The following is a 19211-nucleotide window of genomic DNA, read 5'->3' on the forward strand; positions in this document are numbered from 1 at the left end:
TCAAGTTTTCTTTTGTAGAATGAACATATCAAACAGATCAAAGGATAAATTCGTCAAAGCAGCACAAAATATAAGATTCAAAGACGGATTCAATTTGGTATAAGGACACATCAAAGACTTTTTTCTAAAAATAACAATGTACGCACACTTTTCTTGTTAGAAACGAGTCAAAACACGGACATATTACTTCAGCTCAAACAAAGAAATAGTGAGAAGTGGAGACAAATTACTAACCTTTGCTTTGTGAATATGGAACTTTCCCAAGAGCAGTAGAACATTAATAAAATGCTTAAGTGTAGTCTTCTCTGAATGAAAACCGGTTAAAATATCTTTGGCTCTAATGTCTACACATATGACACATATTTCTGCGAGCATTTTGTCTATATGCTACCCGGCTAAAACCAAACCAATAAAGCAGGCATAACTAGACATTTTTATATATGGTGATGACATAGTGTCAGGTTTAAATCGCTGACTGAACAACTATTAAGAGAAGAGCATCAGCAAACAAACCACAAGTGAGACAGAATATCAAGTCTTTTCTCGCGAGGAGTGCAGTACAGATAGTTTACAACAATCTCACAACACTAAATATCTGTGTACACTCCCGCTCTTTTTATTTGGATTTGCCCTGCCCACAATTATGAGACGAAAGCCCCTAAAGGAAGGGGGGGGGGGGGAGCACGTGGGCTTTGCCTCGTAAGCAAAATAATAAGAACGTGAGAAAAAGGAGTTTGAGTTGAGAAGAGAAAGTCCTTGAGCTCTAGCAAGGGAGGTTTTACGACCTTGTGTAGGATGAGACAAGCTAGGTTATTAATTACTGGATACGCACAAACATAATCTAACGATCAAGATAGCTTGGAAAACCCAGACTTTGATGGTCACTTGTAGGTTCATCTGAAGTGCAAGACAGCAATGAGGCATGTTGTCTAACAAAGCGGTCTTTGTTAAGAAGGAACTGTCTCGGTAGATGTCTTCTTTTTGCTGAGTTATCAGCTGCGTCCTGTCTGACCTCTCTCCTGGCCCAGCCGTACCTTTTCTCTTCTGTGGTACATCATAAAAACAGCAAGGCCAAACAGCAAGCATATATTGCAGTAATATTGCGGTAAAGCATTGATTAGAGAACGCATAATAACATATATATACATTTTTCTAACAATTCCCTCCTGATTATCATAAGTTCTCAGAGACCATCTTATCACCTAAAACCGGCCACTTCAAAAAGATTTTCAGCCGTAGGATCACAAGTATGAGCACAAATAAGTTTACACCAAGAAAGGATAAACGTTGCGATATTATCATTCGGAAACACCCAGATCTGGGAAGAAGTCTGTAGACCCAAGTGCAAAAATTCCATCATCATCATCGTTATCATCAACATGCTGGCGTTCAGACATTAGAGGCATACCCCGGCCATCTTGTCTTCCATGGGCGATATTGCTGTAGTGATGAGACGATTAAACAGAGCACGGAGACATGGAATACAACAACAACCACACAAGGTGAGTATAGCAGTAATTGAGGACACAAGGGCTTTATACTTCCCAAAAGCAGTCATCCACTTGTTGTGCTCTTTCATCCTCGTTTTGAGGGATTGCAAGCTTGCAATCGCCTTCGTCAGGCTCCCATCAGGGGCGGTGTCGTTCTGGATGAAGGTGCAGCATTGTTCTCTGAACATTGCGCAGACCCTTCCTTTCTCAGACACCAACATAACAAGAGCATTGGGGTTCTGGATTGACATTAGGGAAGGCGTGGCTAGCTGTCCGTGCACTGCCTCAAGTCCCGCTTGTGTCCGTTTGCGCAATTTCTGCATGTTGCAATGGTTGTAATTTATCATGTCGACGTTTTTGTTCATCGTACACCACCAGCAAATGGAAGACTCCCATCCTGCAATTAATTCTTATTAATCAGGAACTCCTCTGGGGACTCTGATTGCATCAATTTCAGTCAGATCATCGTCGCCTCTCAAATTTAAAGACATTTTGTTTGTTTGTTTTTCCAGCTTTTTCCCAGATCTTGGCATGTTGATACATATACAATTTAGCTTGACTACATTCTCTGAAAGCAATGGCTTCTTTTTTCTTTTTTCAATGGATATTACTATATAGAATGCTCTGTCACACATTTCACAATCAGTAGATGTGACAGATTTCACACAATCTTTGGTCAATGGCAACGATACAACATAAAGAATCGGTTGCAAATCCATACATATGACATATTCAATTTTTGCTTCTTGTCTTTACAGCTTGTTTTGCCATTAGCAATCAATTGTTTCGTTTTTCAGTAACTCTTATAGTTACCTGAAACAAAATATCCACATTAATTTTAGATATAATCATCCCATTCTTTAACATCTACAGTGGTTGTTGACAAAGTACACATATAAACATCATATTTTCATTGCAGTCCAGATCCGACACAGCAGATCATCCTGCAAAGGTCAAATTGATCTTTTAAACAACATTGTTTCCTTTTTTTTCTTTTTTATTTCTACCAAATTTTAATCATCCTTAGTTTCCCACTTGGTTCCAAAACATGGTAATCTATATTGTCGCCCAAACAATTTTATACGGGGTTAAACCCACAGTAATTGTAATATTTATGAACAGTTTGACCGGGTCTAAACATTTTGTCCATGATCTTCCAGTTTTTTCCATGGACATTTTCACACTTTATGTCCTGTCATGAGAATTAATTTCTGAAATCTCATATCTCGGCATTATTTCTTTACATAACGTTTTTTGCCACTGTTAAGGCATTCAGTGTTTTTGTTGAAGCCAATTCAAACCATTTTGAGAATGCATCTATTATGACCAGGCATTATAACCCTGTGGATTGTGTTTAGCACATGTTAAACTCTACAAAAATTTTGTTTTATAAATGTTTTGAATATGAATCAATTCATATGTTGTATAAAGCTGACTGAACTGCCCCATTATCCCCCCTCTTGAGCCATGCGACACACAACCATGGCTCAATATTGCTGCCCACTTGTATAGGTTTTTTGTAGGATAGGTCAGTCTTCTGGTCATTTATAGATACCATTCTCCACTCTTGCCCCTCTTCTCGTCCATAATCGAATTTCAGTCTATGGACTTTGTCGCTGCACATTTTTAAAAACGTTTCAGTAATTTAATCTGCTTCTTGTGTGTACAAAATTTGAAGCGTCTTTTGCACTACAGCTATGCGGTTCCGTCCGCAAGCTTGTTACCTCTTGGCACCTTATCAGTCTCATGTGTGCCCTGCACACGTGCATATAGCTATTTTTCGTGGCAATTGGACTGCTTCCACAACTAGCTTAGTTGTAGTTTCTTGTAGTTTCTTGTAGTTTCTTTTCAATCATTCTCTCATCGTTTATCACAAGAATCTTAGCAATTTGAATGAAAATCAAAATGTATGTTTTATTTTACTCAATTGTATGATTTAGAGCAGTGGTTCCCAAACTTTTGCAGGCTGGCGCCCCCTTTGGCTTCCCAGTGAATTCCTAGCGCCCCCCCCCCCCCAAAGGACCGGCATTTATATAAATAAATAATACATTTATATAAATAAATAAATAAATAATACATTTATAATATCATTACCATTACGTTGAATTAGTGGGAGCACTGAGTTTGTTTCTCAGAAACGAGCCGGTCCCATCTAGACGTAATCGGAGACAATGACACCCGAAGTGATTTAAGGTTTGTCTTTTATTGCAGGATGCTTGGTCTCCATGTGTTGAAGCAGTTTTGAATGCTTCACTGCCTGGTTAGTTAGCCTGTCGCCACATATTAGCTTTGCGGGCTCGACTGGGGAAACATGTCACGTGACCGGGACGAGTGTCTTGACCTGAATTAATTGATCGTCGATAAAAAAAAAAATTCTGTGCGGCTTGGCGGCCCGGTACCGGTCCGCGGCCCGGTGGTTGGGGACCACTGCCCTAACCAGCTCAACACAACACAACACAACACGGCGCGTTCTGGCGAGTCCCCAATTTCATGTTGACTTGAACTCAAGATGATGTTGACCGCCAGAATGCGGTTTTTATTATAAGATAAAATTCTGAACATTACAAGCTTGAAATTACAAACCTGAGCTTTTGCTTTTGTAGTCTATGCTGTCGGATCTGACTGGGCCAGAGCGGCGTGTTGTGTACAAATCGACTGCCGCCCCCCTACCGCCCCTTTCTTCCTCACCGCCCCCCCAGATCTTTCCACCGCCCCCAGGGGGGCGGTACCGCCCACTTTGGGAACCACTGATTTAGAGCATCCATATGTAGTAAAGTGTTGTATTACTACATATGATTTCATCTTCATTTAATTTGACACACCTTTCAAAATGCTTCTCAGTGTCCCAGTGCACACATGCTTTGCGTGTGTAACTGGTTGTCTCAACCCGTGTTCCACATCCTAATCTTTTCTCCCTCAAGGTGTCAAACCAATCAAGATAAAAAGATAAAAACCAACAAAATAACCGCCAGTAAATTAATATAATAGTCAATTGTTGTTGTTTCTTAACATTAACTAACTCAATCACTCTCTTATTCTCAAATGTAAAAACTTGTGTAGTCTTGACACAACCAATCGACTATTTCTTCTAAATTTAGCTTTGAAATGTTGTTATTTAATAATTTCGCTTCATCCAATTCCAGAAAGCAAGTTCTTTCCATCTCTCAAATTTTGTTTCATCAGGGCTAGGCATTAATGCAGTGTGGACCAGTTTCTGCCCACCAAAAAATTGCTTGCCTTTCTTTTCTTCTTATTTTCACAAAATTGCTTTTGTTTTGCGGTGCAAATCAGATAGACTACAGTCTAGCAAATTCTTTTGTGCACCTACATTAGCCAATTTTAACACATAACACTGACAGCACACAGACAACACAAAAACAGCAGCCACAGCTCACAAACAATACCAACAAACAACGCTGCGCCAACATCATCCTCTGTTTTGACGTTTTTGGTTATACTTTTTTCTCATCAGTGTCTATTATCCTTCATGCAAATATTGTCACATCTTCCTTAAGCATCACCCTGTTACAAATATTCAAACATACTCTGAGAAACTCACACTTTCCCTGCTTCGCCCGCAGCCATAGCACCCCTCGTGCGAGGGGGGGGGGCGCAGCATCAATGTTGATTGGTCACAGGCTGGCCATTTCCTGCAACAACCATGATGCCGGCCCACCGCCCACACGAGCATAGCAAAGGCCCAAGCGCACAGCCCCGCCCCGCGACTACGCGCGAACGCAGGCACGCTTATCAGTCTCACCTTCTCAAAGGGCAGGCCAACTTTGCTGTTGCCCCCTTCATCATGTTCACATTCGACATCTTTCACTGTCTTCTACACAACATTTGCTGTCTCTTATTCTCATCCTATCAAACCACCGTTCTAGTCACTTTCTGCCACACACGTCTTATTTTCTCTACTTCCACACACTGCTCATCTTAGTTTCTCCAACCAACTTAAACACATCATCGTCTACTTCTCAATTTCCCTATTATCGCTCAACAGCCTCCTGAACATTCTCCATTACTGATTTCTTCCATAGGACCCACATCGCACTCACACTCATACACACAACATTCATGAGGATCCTCTGCGCGCACACGCACACACACCAACACAAAAGGATGACGCACAACATACGTATAAGACCACATAGATCCCACTAAGAACAACTTTTTGCTCGTCTTACTTGTCAGATTTATTCTTTATTTTACTTTTAGAAGCTATTCGTAATTCTTTTCCATTTATTTAGCCAATTTTAACTTCAGTGTTTCTTTATCTTACTTTATCCTTTTAACACAAATATCTCCTGTATATTTAAGCTAATTTCTCTTTAATTTTGGCAGCCAGGTTCCCACTTCATTACATGGAAACCTGATTTGATTTGGTTTTGGCCTAGCCATAACTGTCTTTGTTAATTTGTGCAGTCACGTGCCATGTGACCGTTTTCTCCGCAATTCCAGCATTCTATTGGAGGTTGCACAACTCCTCTCCCTCGGCCTCTAAAGCCTCCTCTGTTAGACATTGCTCGCCCTCTCTGGCCTTTCTGTCCTCTGCCTGCATTTTGGTAAAAAGTGTCACTATCCTGGTCTACCAGAAAAGTGTCTTTTGTAGCTTTCATTCGTTTTCGTTTTTGTTTGTCTATAGAGGCTTTGCAGTCACGTGGTTTTATCACGTGATTTTGTGTTATGCCGCCATCTTGGCGGTCAACTCGTCAGCTCGTTCCTACGTGTTTGTATAGATTGTTTGATTTCTGCGCTACATTTTCACCGATTTCATCCGAATTATGGCTGATTTGCTATCCAACGAAGTTGGGCATTTGGATGAAGAATCCAAGAAACGTTACAGAGAGAAGTTGAACCTTGTTGGCACAACGGATCCGTACCTTTTACCGAGAAGCATGCTAAAATCGCCCGAGCATTTTGCAACAGCCGACCTGCCTGAACTCTCATATCCAGATATTTATAATTACCTCGTCGATTCACCATCTCCGTACACTGAAAAGGACCTTAAGGCATACAAGTGTCTGGATGCCTACAAGTATTTTACAGCAGGTTTTGTGCATGATGGGCTGATATGGCAGATCCTAAACAAGAATCGATTTCTTCTCATGACCAAGGTAAGGAAAAAGCACGCACGTGGAAGTAACAGTGTGATTGTGAAAAAACTACTTTAGTGATTCTAATGAAAACTCACATTGTTAAGCTTTTTTTTATTACAAAAGGCCTCTTGTTCAAAAATGAATGATTCATGAGAAAACTTACCAAATGGCAGGTAAAATATGCATAAATGGACAGTAAGAGGTCTAGGCTTGTATATTATATCCAAATTAGGGACTGATAATAATATAAGGTATGTCATATTATCTGTTTCAGGTAAAACACTCAACGGATGAATGATCCTCCCCTCAGACCTTGGGTAGCAATAGCGAAAGATGGTCAGATCCTGCTGTGCTGCCACTGTACCTGCATGGCTGGATTGGGTGAAACATGTTCACATTCAGCACTCAAAATAAGGCGGCTTTTGTCGCAACAAACAGTGACTTTGACAGTGACAGCCTCCCCCATGTAAAAAAATTTTTCTCAACGGATCTACACGATTCACGAAAATGATACTCCCGACGGAAAAAAACACGGAAATCCGCGGATCCGCGGAAGATTCTCCTCCCTGCATTCTGAACGAGAGTTGAGGCTCCTCAGCCCAGGGATTGCCAGAAGGGGCTCCACGATGACCTTCAGAAACTCTGAGAATAAAGAGAAATAGAAATAAAATACCCACTTAAATTACTGCAGCTATGACCTCTGCTATGACTAATGCCTACAAAAAAAAAACTTACTTTTCCCTATCATGGGTGTTTCACACTCACTCCCTAGCCGTTGAAGAATGAAGCAAATGTTAGCTGCAAGATTCAAATGAACCATTGTCCAATGATAAACTTTGCCCTGTTTGAAAAAAAAACCCGATGGCATTCTGTCTGTGCCTTTGAATGTGGTGCAAATTAATTTGGCTGTTGTACATATCCAATCACATTATTTTAAAATAGTACTGATAAAATTGCTTGTTCTACAAATTGTTATCCAAATGATGAAAATGTACAGGGTAAACCTGGGTTTTATTTTGCACTTTGACATCCGCCCCGGTTTCCGGAGTGTGAAAGTCAAGGCAATGACATGTCATAAATGCAAGTTTCATATTGAAGATTGCAATTACGACATACGCTTTTTGCATATGCTCGACAGTAGATAAGCATACATAAGTATATTCAAACCACCAATAACAGCTCAATTTCCAAAGATAACGCAAGGCAGTTGTGATTACCGTATTTTCCGCCCTAAAAGGCGCACCTAAAAACCTAAAATTTTCTCAAAAGCCGACAGTACGCCTTATAGGCCAGTGCGCCTTATATATGGCTCAACTGATGAATTTGTTGATCCATACTGGTTGTACACAGTGCTCTGCCAAAATGTTTCAGTACGTTTTAGTACGACTAGTAAATTACAAGGTCGCATCGCTTCCCAGCATTACGGCAACTGTAGTCAGGGGGCGTCACCGAATAGCTGTTGTACCCGCGAGGCTATTTCATGTCAAAATAGGCTGCTCTGTTAATGTTTCGAGTAAATCTACGGATCGATATGGAAGGTAAGTAGTACATAGGTAAGTAGTACCAATGCGTTAGATCGAACTTTAGTCAGTTCCGATCATTTTATAGGAGATCGTTTGAGAAACGCGATTGTTTACACTTTGCTGAGGCTCATGGGAGATTGCGAGCTGAGGCTCGTGAGACTTTGCGGATGGCTAATGCTATTGCGATAGCTGCTATACGTACCAGGCTATTTCATGTCAAAATAGGCTGCTCTGTTAATGTTTCGAGTAAATCTACGGATCGATATGGAAGGGAAACATAGGTAAGTAGTACCAATGCGTTAGATCGAACTTTAGTCAGTTCCGATCATTTTATAGGAGATCGTTTGAGAAACGCGATTGTTTACACTTTGCTGAGGCTCATGGGAGATTGCGAGCTGAGGCTCGTGAGACTTTGCGGATGGCTAATGCTATTGCGATAGCTGCTATACGTACCAGGCTATTTCATGTCAAAATAGGCTGCTCTGTTAATGTTTCGAGTAAATCTACGGATCGATATGGAAGGGAAACATAGGTAAGTAGTACCAATGCGTTAGATCGAACTTTAGTCAGTTCCGATCATTTTATAGGAGATCGTTTGAGAAACGCGATTGTTTACACTTCGCTGAGGCTCATGGGAGATTGCGAGCTGAGGCTCGTGAGACTTTGCGGATGGCTAATGCTATTGCGATAGCTGCTATACGTACCAGGCTATTTCATGTCAAAATAGGCTGCTCTGTTAATGTTTCGAGTAAATCTACGGATCGATATGGAAGGGAAACATAGGTAAGTAGTACCAATGCGTTAGATCGAACTTTAGTCAGTTCCGATCATTTTATAGGAGATCGTTTGAGAAACGCGATTGTTTACACTTTGCTGAGGCTCATGGGAGATTGCGAGCTGAGGCTCGTGAGACTTTGCGGATGGCTAATGCTATTGCGATAGCTGCTATACGTACCAGGCTATTTCATGTCAAAATAGGCTGCTCTGTTAATGTTTCGAGTAAATCTACGGATCGATATGGAAGGGAAACATAGGTAAGTAGTACCAATGCGTTAGATCGAACTTTAGTCAGTTCTGATCATTTTATAGGAGATCGTTTGAGAAACGCGATTGTTTACAGAGGGCTCGTTGGTTATTGGCTAGTGGATGCATACCGCAACCCTAGTCAACCTCAGTTTGATGCAGTATAGCTTCTATTTTATGCGCCTTATAATCCGGTGCGCCTTATATATGGACAAAGTTTTAAAATGGGCCGTTCATTGAAGGTGCGCCTTATAACCCGGTGCGCCTTTTAGGGCGGAAAATACGGTACTTCTACAATCAAGAATATAGCAAAACTCAATCTGTACCTTGTGGAGTCCGGTCAGTTTTTAATACAGATGCGCCTCTTTTCTCCAGGCTTGGAGTCTGAAAAAGAGGGAAAAGGAAAAAGATGTCTGCTTACTCCTCGCCAATGTTTGTTCTCTGGTGGACAAAATGGATGAACTGCGGCTGTGGATTTACACCAAGAGATGGATTAAGGACTGCAACGTCATGATTTTCACAGAATCATGGCTCCGTAGCGCTATCCCCGACAGCGCTGTTGAGCTAGCAGGCCGCAACCTGCATAGGGCCGACAGAACTGGCGACTCCGGGAAAACTCGCGATGGAGGCTTGTGCGTCAGCCAGCTCAGTGGCCTAGTGGTAGAGTGTCCGCCCTGAGATTGGAAGGTTGTGGGTTCAAACCCCGGCCGGGTCATACCAAAGACTATAAAAATGGGACCCATTGCCTCCCTGCTTGGCACTCAGCATTAAGGGTTGGAATTGGGGGGTTAGATTACCAAATGATTCCCGGTGTTGGATTTTGGTCCACAATTTAGGGAGCGCTATCTGCGCCTCACGGCAAAAGCCATTGCCAATCACCTGTTATCCAATTCACTCACTGCGTGCTCGTTTAATTTCTTCAGATTTAGGAAAATGCAAAGACACTGAAGCAGAAATTAGACTTACACAGGTTGGTTGAGTTCAATCATAATTCTTGTTAAGAAAGCTCTGTTTTCAGGAAAGTACAATACAGTGCTGGGCCTTTCAAGAGCAGAAAGTCTCCATTCAGAAAAGGCAACGTTCAAGGTTCTTTGGTCTGCTTATATTCAGTTGCTCATGCCGGTGTGGGGCGCGTTTGATGGGTGATGAGTCGTTGGGGTGGGGCGAGTTCGCAGTAGAGTTTGATTCCATCGGAGTGGGTGCTGGTATGGACGATTCGGTGTGTGTGTGGGGGCTGTGGTCTTCCATCCCGTCTTTCGGCCTTGGTGATCATCTTTGGCCGAGTCCTTGGCTGTCTCCTTCTGGCACCAGCTGGTTTTTTATCTCCGAGTGACCTTCCTGTAAACATTCTCCTCCATTCTTGCACATATGCTGTCGTACCTCATTCTTTCACTTTTGTCATTTTGTACGAATTAATGTGAGCTTTTTGGCTGTAACATCATTAATCTATTACTGTTCCCTGACTATGCAAAGTTAGTTCATGTCTTTGCTCACATCATTATATTCTTAGTTTAATCATGCTTTCCACCATATCTTTTCTGTTAGGCAAAACATTTCCCTCTGTGCAGAGCGTTCAGTAGTAATCTAAAAGCTGGCGTCTCGCATTAGGCGACATATGACATTTAATCAAAACACAAGATATAATCAAGTACTGTACGGTCAAGACGACTCTGGCCGTGTCCATGATTTAGAGAACAAACATCAGGCATGCATTACACAGTTCCTTAAGGGTCATTAAGCTATGTAAGCAACATATCAAAATACATTTATTTTGCAGTGCACAGAAATACATATTGAATCATAAAGTTGTAGCAACCTCTGTTATTATCTTGTATCAAAGAATGTCTAGTTATGTCTGCTTTATTGGTTGATTCCATGAATATACTTGTCTGCTTGTATACTTTATCCAAAGAGATGTGAGCGTATCTGGTATTGTGGCTAGGCGGGTTTTGTGTCTTTTTTCCCTATTCCTTCACACCCTCTGTTGACCTCAGTTAAACTGAGGTCACCAAAAACCCATATGTGTTCGTACTCCCTCTGTCGGCCCACCACGTCCCTCTGTGGAGCCGCTTCAAGTCCCTCTGTGGGGCCGCCAATGAGCGAGAAAAATAAATATAGATAAAATTCATACCCAGACATTTGTAAAAGATGGAGAGGGGAAAGGCAATTGGCCTAGACGACATTCCAGTGACAGCATGGAACTATCAAGGAGAGATGGCAGGGGAGATTCTTAAAAAGCGAGAAGATTCCCGAAAGAAGTGGAAGATGAAAACGAAAACGTGAGAGAAAAATACATAAACAAATAACGAAATACATACATACATCCATACATGCACATAGACAGACAGACATCGAACGATCGCCCATTCGGTCACTCAGTCATTTGGTCTCGGTCATTCTGTCACTCGGTCATTCAGTCAATCAGTCAGTCAATCAATCAATCAATCAATCAATCAATCCCGCATTCACTCACAAGTGTTAATTAATTTGTAATAGTATTGCAAGCAGTTGAAACTCTATTGGAATATGTGAATGTCCATATCTGTTCTATCAAATTCTAATCCTTCTTTACCTTTGTATAAGGCACAGGTGTCAAACTCAAGGCCCGGGGGCCAGATGCAGCCAGGCACATCATTTTATGTGGCCCGCGAAGACAAATTGTGCTTCATATTCATGTCATTACTCGAATTGCAAATTGTCTTCACTTTTAATAATATTTTATTTTTAAATAGTAGACCAGTTTTTTACTTGTCTGATTTGAAAACGAATTACTTGTTAGTTTATTTTGTAGCTTTTACTGTATATAATATGAGGTGCTCATACATTTATTTGGGGTGACAGTCATAACCGCCCTCCAAAAGAAGCTATGACTACAATGCGGCCAGGGAAAAAATTTGACACCCCTGGTATAAGGGATAGCCTTTTCAAAGCATAGTCATCGTAATTTATTCAATCTGTTGTTTGACTAACATTTAATCATTGATCAATCACGTATCTTAATTCATGCTTTTCCTCCTTTGAAGCGACTATGTACTTCAAACCAAACGCCACCATTTTATAGGGAAAAACTTTTGTTGAATCTATTTGTTTTCGCCATAATACTCCTGCAGTCATCTTAAATGTGTTCAATTTATCAATCCCTTCCATTGTTTATCCTGCAAATGAATCACGTGAATAATGTGTTATTCAAACTTTAACGTTCATAAGTTATCCACCTGTTCCAAATTCGTTTGGAGTCTGTATGTTATTGTTCCAATTTTTTTACATTTAATACTCTCCCACCTATGTGATCCTGTTTTGAAAGGTCAACAATTTATTATAAGCTATTTTAAAACTCTCCACACTTGTTACCAGGCTTTGGCTCCATTTCACGATGTTGTCTCCCATTCACTTCATTTCTGCCAAGCTGCTTCTTCTCCTCCGTCTCGCATGTTGAAGACTCAATTCTGAAAACACTTAAAATCTCACAATTCCCCCCTTTGTTTTTTTATTATTTTCAATTTTTTTTTTTTAATTTTTATTTTATTTATTTATTTTATTTTTTTTTTCCCCTTTTGACACATTCTAAAAAATGTGGCACTATGGTTAAAAGTAAAAATAACAATTTCCATGGTAACATACCCATCGCCAGCTGGACTTCGGTGTACCTCCAGATGCCATCCTGGCCTGGAATCACCAATTCTCAGTCCCTGAAACTCGACTGGCAGCATCTCACATGGCTGTATGAACAAAAGCCATCACCCTCCTGTAGCTGTGCATGCAGCTCTCCGGACAATAAACATCCATAATACCAAGAAATAAAATTCATAATGCTAAACAAAAAAGAATCCACACACGGGCGCATGTCAAACGTATGAAATTGAAAACTGGAGCCTGCCGAGCCTGTCCTGAAAACGATCACATTTACAAACTCATTATGAAAAGTAAGGGGTTAGTTGTTAATGCATGTTCACAGACATGACACAAAATTCTCCAAGACTGCAGTTGACAACCTGCAAAGTAAACACGAGTTTAACAAATAAAGCACAATCTGCTCCCTGGGTTGCTGTTAGAGGCTGCAATACAATTAGGTAAAACATCAAAACAAAGCAAGTCATCACAAATTCCGTCACGTACATTTCGTCACACTATCAGGTAAGTCCAGAGTTGTTGTCATACACTGTCTTGACTCAGAGTCTTGATTGTCAATGCTGGTATAGTCACGTCTGGTCATAATCTTGAATGGGGCCTTCTCCATTGAAGTCTTTTGTTGTCAATGGTGCCCCAGAGTAATCCTAAACCCATATTTATTCCAAAATTAGCCCCGACCAATCTTGCTTTTTCAAATCTGTAGTATCTTTATATTTTTCAGGTGAGAGGAATGTTATCCTCTGCTGTGATCACATCACCCCAACTTTGAATCATGTTGACCATTCACAATACACAAACACCATAAGCACAGACTTAACATTCATACACCATTTCAGACAAACTGTCATCCCCCAACACACACATAAATATTAAATTGTAAAAGGAACCATCCCTACGCAAAATTTTCTCCTCAATTAAAATTTCCCTTTTTTATTTTAAATCCAAAATTAATATCTAATTGTCTGGTCTCCTGTCCTCTCATCGTTTGCCAACATGCAGCATGCTGGAACATGATTTAACTCCCCATTTAGTTTGCTCACATCTCACACTTAGACTATTTGACACTTCGTGTTGAGCTGTAACCTCAATATTTCCACCTTCCCATATTTCTTCCACTAAACAGTTCCATTTTGCTTTCAGTTTAAATTCATCCCTCCAAATAACTACCTCTGGCAAAGAACCAAAAAATTATAGAGCACTCCCTTTTACTGTTACCTAGTTCCTTCATTCATCTCCTCACAAGCATTACTGACCCTCCTAAAAAATAATGATACTAAAAATAATGTTTAAAAAACAATATACACAGCTTCTTCCTGCCACTTACACTATCACCTTGAAGATTATCGTTCTCATTTTTGTAGATGCCAATTCTTAGAATCAAAAAGAAATGCTTACTCTTGATAATGGAGTCACGCTAAATCACAAATTTTGAAAACCTTCTTCCACGTTCCCCCTTTGTACCTATCAAAACCAATTAGAAATATTTTTACTGTCATGATCATCATTGTGGCCTTCACACTTATTGTTCCTGTACTTTAAATTGTCAATTTTTGTACATTTGAAGCCCTTTGAGACTTGCTTGTGGGCTATATACGTAAATAAACTTGACTTGCCTTGACTTTATTATTATTCAACTTCTTCTGCATTCTTCTGCCTCTTTTTTTATTTATTTATTTATTTATTTATTTTTTAGCTTAACTACTTCTACAAATTCATCGGATTCACTTCATTCCACTTTTAACACTTTTAACACATTCTAAATATTTACGTTTTTTTGAAAAATTTACAAATTTTAAGCCAATATTTCACCATTCATTCTTCATGGCACATTCAATATTTCTCATTTTCTTCCACATAATTCCTCCAATTCACCTTCTTTCTAGATTAAAATTTCACATTTTCACTTTCAACATTGCGGTAACATTTTGCAAAATTTCCTTTTTTCCCTTATAATTTCTAATTAATTTTCTCACTGACTCAACCCATTTCAATTTTTGAACCGTTCATTTTATGGCTACCTATTCCACAACTTTCCACTTTTGATGAATTTCAAATTTTCAACTTTAAAATTCACGCCCAATTTTACAGAATACTTTCTCTATTTTCATCCATTTTCTGACCACTTCAACACGTTCCAAATTTAAACACAATCTTGTAGCATTCCCCGAATTTTTATTCAGCCTCTACGCCTTCACACGCAATTTCTACAGAAATGACAAATTCTAATTATTATTGTTAATCCTCCGTGACCCTCGTAAGGACAAGCCGCACCAGTAATGGATGGATGGATGGATTGTTAATCCTAACCCCAAGTACCTATTATAAATTGCCATTTAAATCAATTGTCGCAAGGGTCATGTCACTGTAATTGTTGTTTAAAAACCCTACTGTATTCTTTTTTAATTAAGTAGTGCCCTGTATTACTATTTTGCTGACTATCCAGAATTCCAACTTTCTTATGGCCCCTTCAAGCTCAAATATGCATCCTATAAATCAGTCGCAATTGATGTGTAATTAAATTCTGTCGTTTTGATAAAGGTCAATTAAGTTTAGCAATTCAGCCTTCTGTTGCCCGAATCCAAATTTTCACCGGTCCAATTATAAAATTTCATTATTTCAATTAGATTCATCATGTCTTCGAAATGCTATGTTACATATAGAAATTTATGATTCAAATGATTTAATTTCTATCGATCAATGTACACTTTGCAAAGTTTCTGATCACGCTGTCGTATGATTTGTTATTATTAGTGCATCTTCACTGTCCATATCGATGTATTTTGTTTTTTATCCCCGTTTCAATGTCAATAAGCAGCCTTATTATTCCCTCTTTTATCAAAACTCCTCAGTTATGTCCGCCCCAGCACCCAAACACACTTCCATCCCTTTTGTCCCATACTCCACCAACTTTGTAATGCTTCAGCAGTCTTTATCAATGTGTCCAGTTTGACTTCATGTGCCTCGTGCAAGTCTTTAGCAGCCTCTCCTCTTAGATTCTCATGATGATGACTCAGGGCTGGATTGTCCGCCATTCTCAAATGCGTCCATCTTGTCTTTGTTCTTTCAGTCCATTCTCTTTTTGATCTGCAACTGTGTGTATTCCACCAACTGTATGGTTCTCGTCCTGTGAAGAGCTGTGCTTGCCCCCTTCAAGCATGATAATAGTTCCCGTTGTTCTCCCAAAGGTCAAAGGTGTCTCATGACCAGGGACAGTCCTCTGTTGATTTTGAGACAGCCAGTGGAGTACGAGGACTCAGTTCAGGACTTGTGCCACACGCTAGGGCAGAACACACTGGGACACAAATTTCACAAAACTATCTTCGTGTTATCAGTCTTCCTGTGTAGTATTTGTTCCTTACACCCCAAATCTTCCTCTTAACATTTTGTCTCCTACCAGTTGCGCACACTCATCATCTTACTATCAAGCCGCCCTTATCAAATGCTTTTTCTTTTCTCTTTTTTTTTTTTTTTTTCTGAGTAATCCATCCACCCGACCCATTAACACAGCTAAACTCCTCGTTCCAGTGTTTATCATCAAATAAAGTTCCGAAATCCTTTGTATTAAACTGTAATGTAATTTAACAATCTACCAACATGGTTGTATATGCGGTGAATGTTATTGTTCAATCTATAGGTCATACAGTGCCTGTGTTCCAAATATGACACTCCTCCTTGATTTACCATCTCATATGTTATTGTTGTCAGCAGCGCTAAATGATAGTGCTTGAAAGTGAATGTCTTATCGCCCAATTTAAAACACATGCCACATTTGAGCTAGTATTTATTCATTTATTTATTTGCCATCCTCATGTTAGCTGGCATATGTCAGAATTAAAATGTAATTTTGCTTTTAATTTTAAGTCTTTCAAAATTGCTATATCCTTACTGCACCAAGATAAACTGTTAAATATATCTTTAAGAACAAACAAAAACAATCTATGCTCCTGCACAGACTCTTAAAAGTGGCACCCAAATGCCAGATTACATATCAAACCTCCTCCTTCACTCTCACATTTTTTGATAAAACAGTCTATTTATCTAGACACTGTCATCACGTACTAAATAATGGCCTCCAACTATAATGTTGTTGCTGTGGTCCCTCAAAACATGTGACGAGAATTTGGACAATTATTAACCCCCATCAATTGATCAATTATCTCCTCACTAAATTCCTAGCCTGTTAACCTATCTGCATAAAGAAAACATTTACAATGCAGGCGGTAAGAGAATAACAAGGAACACCTGAACCCTAACCCAAGAACACAAAGAAAACATAACAATAAACAAAATAAACCCAAGTACTCCAAATATTTCCTCATTAAAATTTTTGCCTTTTTGTGCAGAGCACCATTGATTTCTCATCATTGACCTAATTTTATCCTTAATTTAATCCCAATCACGAATGCCCCCTGCTTAATACTTTACTTGGTGTTCTTTTAATAAAAAGTGCCCCCTTGCAATGTCGTTTTTATTTTGTTGTTTATTTACTCTAAGTGATTCAAATCTTTGACTTATGTCATAACCAATCAATAATTCCTCCTACATTTAACATCTGCAATCATGATTTAATTTTATCCAATTCTACAATGTATGTTCTCTTTTACTCTCACATTTTTTATGAGGGCTGGGCACTCTCCTCATTGGACCAGTTTCTGCCCACAACCCTCAGATTATTCTATAATTTCTAATTTTTACTTTTAACAATGCAAATGTGATAAACCATTGTCTAGCACACCATCTTCGTGCAACATTTTAGCCCAATTCCATCATTTATAACAAACTGATACACAAAGACAAACATAGATAACAGACGGGCCCACAACATAGACATAACAATCTTCCCAGTTGATGACAAGGGGGGGGGCAACCGAAGTGTGGAGAGCCTCGCCACCACCACGTCGCACAATGCAACCCCCCACCTCTGTCCAAAATATGCATTTATGCACCTGACCGTTTGGCCCAAACTTTAGAGCCGCACCCTTTTGAAAACAAAAATGGTTACAGTTTAACCCCACCACACAATGGGATACAACCTTCATGCTAATTATATATATATTCTTTATCAAATTATTTTTAAGCCATTTTTCTGACTCCAACTCACATGACAAATAAAAATCAACAATTTTATACAAATCAACTTATTGTTCTTCATGAACCACAAATCATCACTTCCACCCCATGAACAGCACCACCACAACTAATCACTCACTTCTCCAGCTGCGTCGCTGTCCCATCTGACAGCCAAGCCTGCTTTCCACACAACATCATCATAGTCACACTTCAACAATTATGTAGCGACCTGGTTAACCCAGTTACCCTTCGCCCTAGACAACAATATAAGTCTCTAAGGTCGCACTATTGAGGTCGCCAGGCATCTGTCCTGCTATATCAGCGATGCCTTCACCTGTTTTTTTTTTTTTTTTTTTTTTTTTTCACGAGTCCCCGACTCGTATTGGTGGCCTGGCCGATCCAATCGACCCTGACCTTAGGCAACAGTACAAAGTCCCTAAGCGTCTACTATTGAGGCCACTCGGTGCCCATATGATAGCCATTGGCATCCCACAAGTTCCACGGTGTGAGTTTCCTTCGCTGATCAGACGAAGTCCTCACCACCTTTCTCCTTTTATTTTCCACATAACGTCACTTTTTCACCAGTTCCCATACAAGCATAAATGTAGTATATACATACAACCACAATTCCTGAACACAGAGCTAAAATTATTAATTTTTAATTTTAATTTTACTCCGCTTTCACTCCACAACATTGCTGAACTGGGAGATTTTTATAAAAAAAAAGTTCCCCCTTACCTTTTGTGTTGATCGGACTGCAATATTGTTGAGCAAGAGCGGAGATGGAAGAATCCTTCCTGGAGCATGCACTTTCCCTTCTGAAGAAATCACGTCGGATGGTCACCATTTGTTGGATTTTGGTCCACAATTTAGGGAGCGCTATCTGCGCCTCACGGCAAAAGCCATTGCCAATCACCTGTTATCCAATTCACTCACTGCGTGCTCGTTTAATTTCTTCAGATTTAGGAAAATGCAAAGACACTGAAGCAGAAATTAGACTTACACAGGTTGGTTGAGTTCAATCATAATTCTTGTTAAGAAAGCTCTGTTTTCAGGAAAGTACAATACAGCGCTGGGCCTTTCAAGAGCAGAAAGTCTCCATTCAGAAAAGGCAACGTTCAAGGTTCTTTGGTCTGCTTATATTCAGTTGCTCATGCCGGTGTGGGGCGCGTTTGATGGGTGATGAGTCGTTGGGGTGGGGCGAGTTCGCAGTAGAGTTTGATTCCATCGGAGTGGGTGCTGGTCTGGACGATTCGGTGTGTGTGTGGGGGCTGTGGTCTTCCATCCCGTCTTTCGGCCTTGGTGATCATCTTTGGCCGAGTCCTTGGCTGTCTCCTTCTGGCACCAGCTGGTTTTTTATCTCCGAGTGACCTTCC

The sequence above is a fragment of the Syngnathus acus genome, chromosome 22 (genome assembly GCF_901709675.1).
Source record: "Syngnathus acus chromosome 22, fSynAcu1.2, whole genome shotgun sequence".
Classification (NCBI taxonomy): domain Eukaryota; kingdom Metazoa; phylum Chordata; class Actinopteri; order Syngnathiformes; family Syngnathidae; genus Syngnathus; species Syngnathus acus.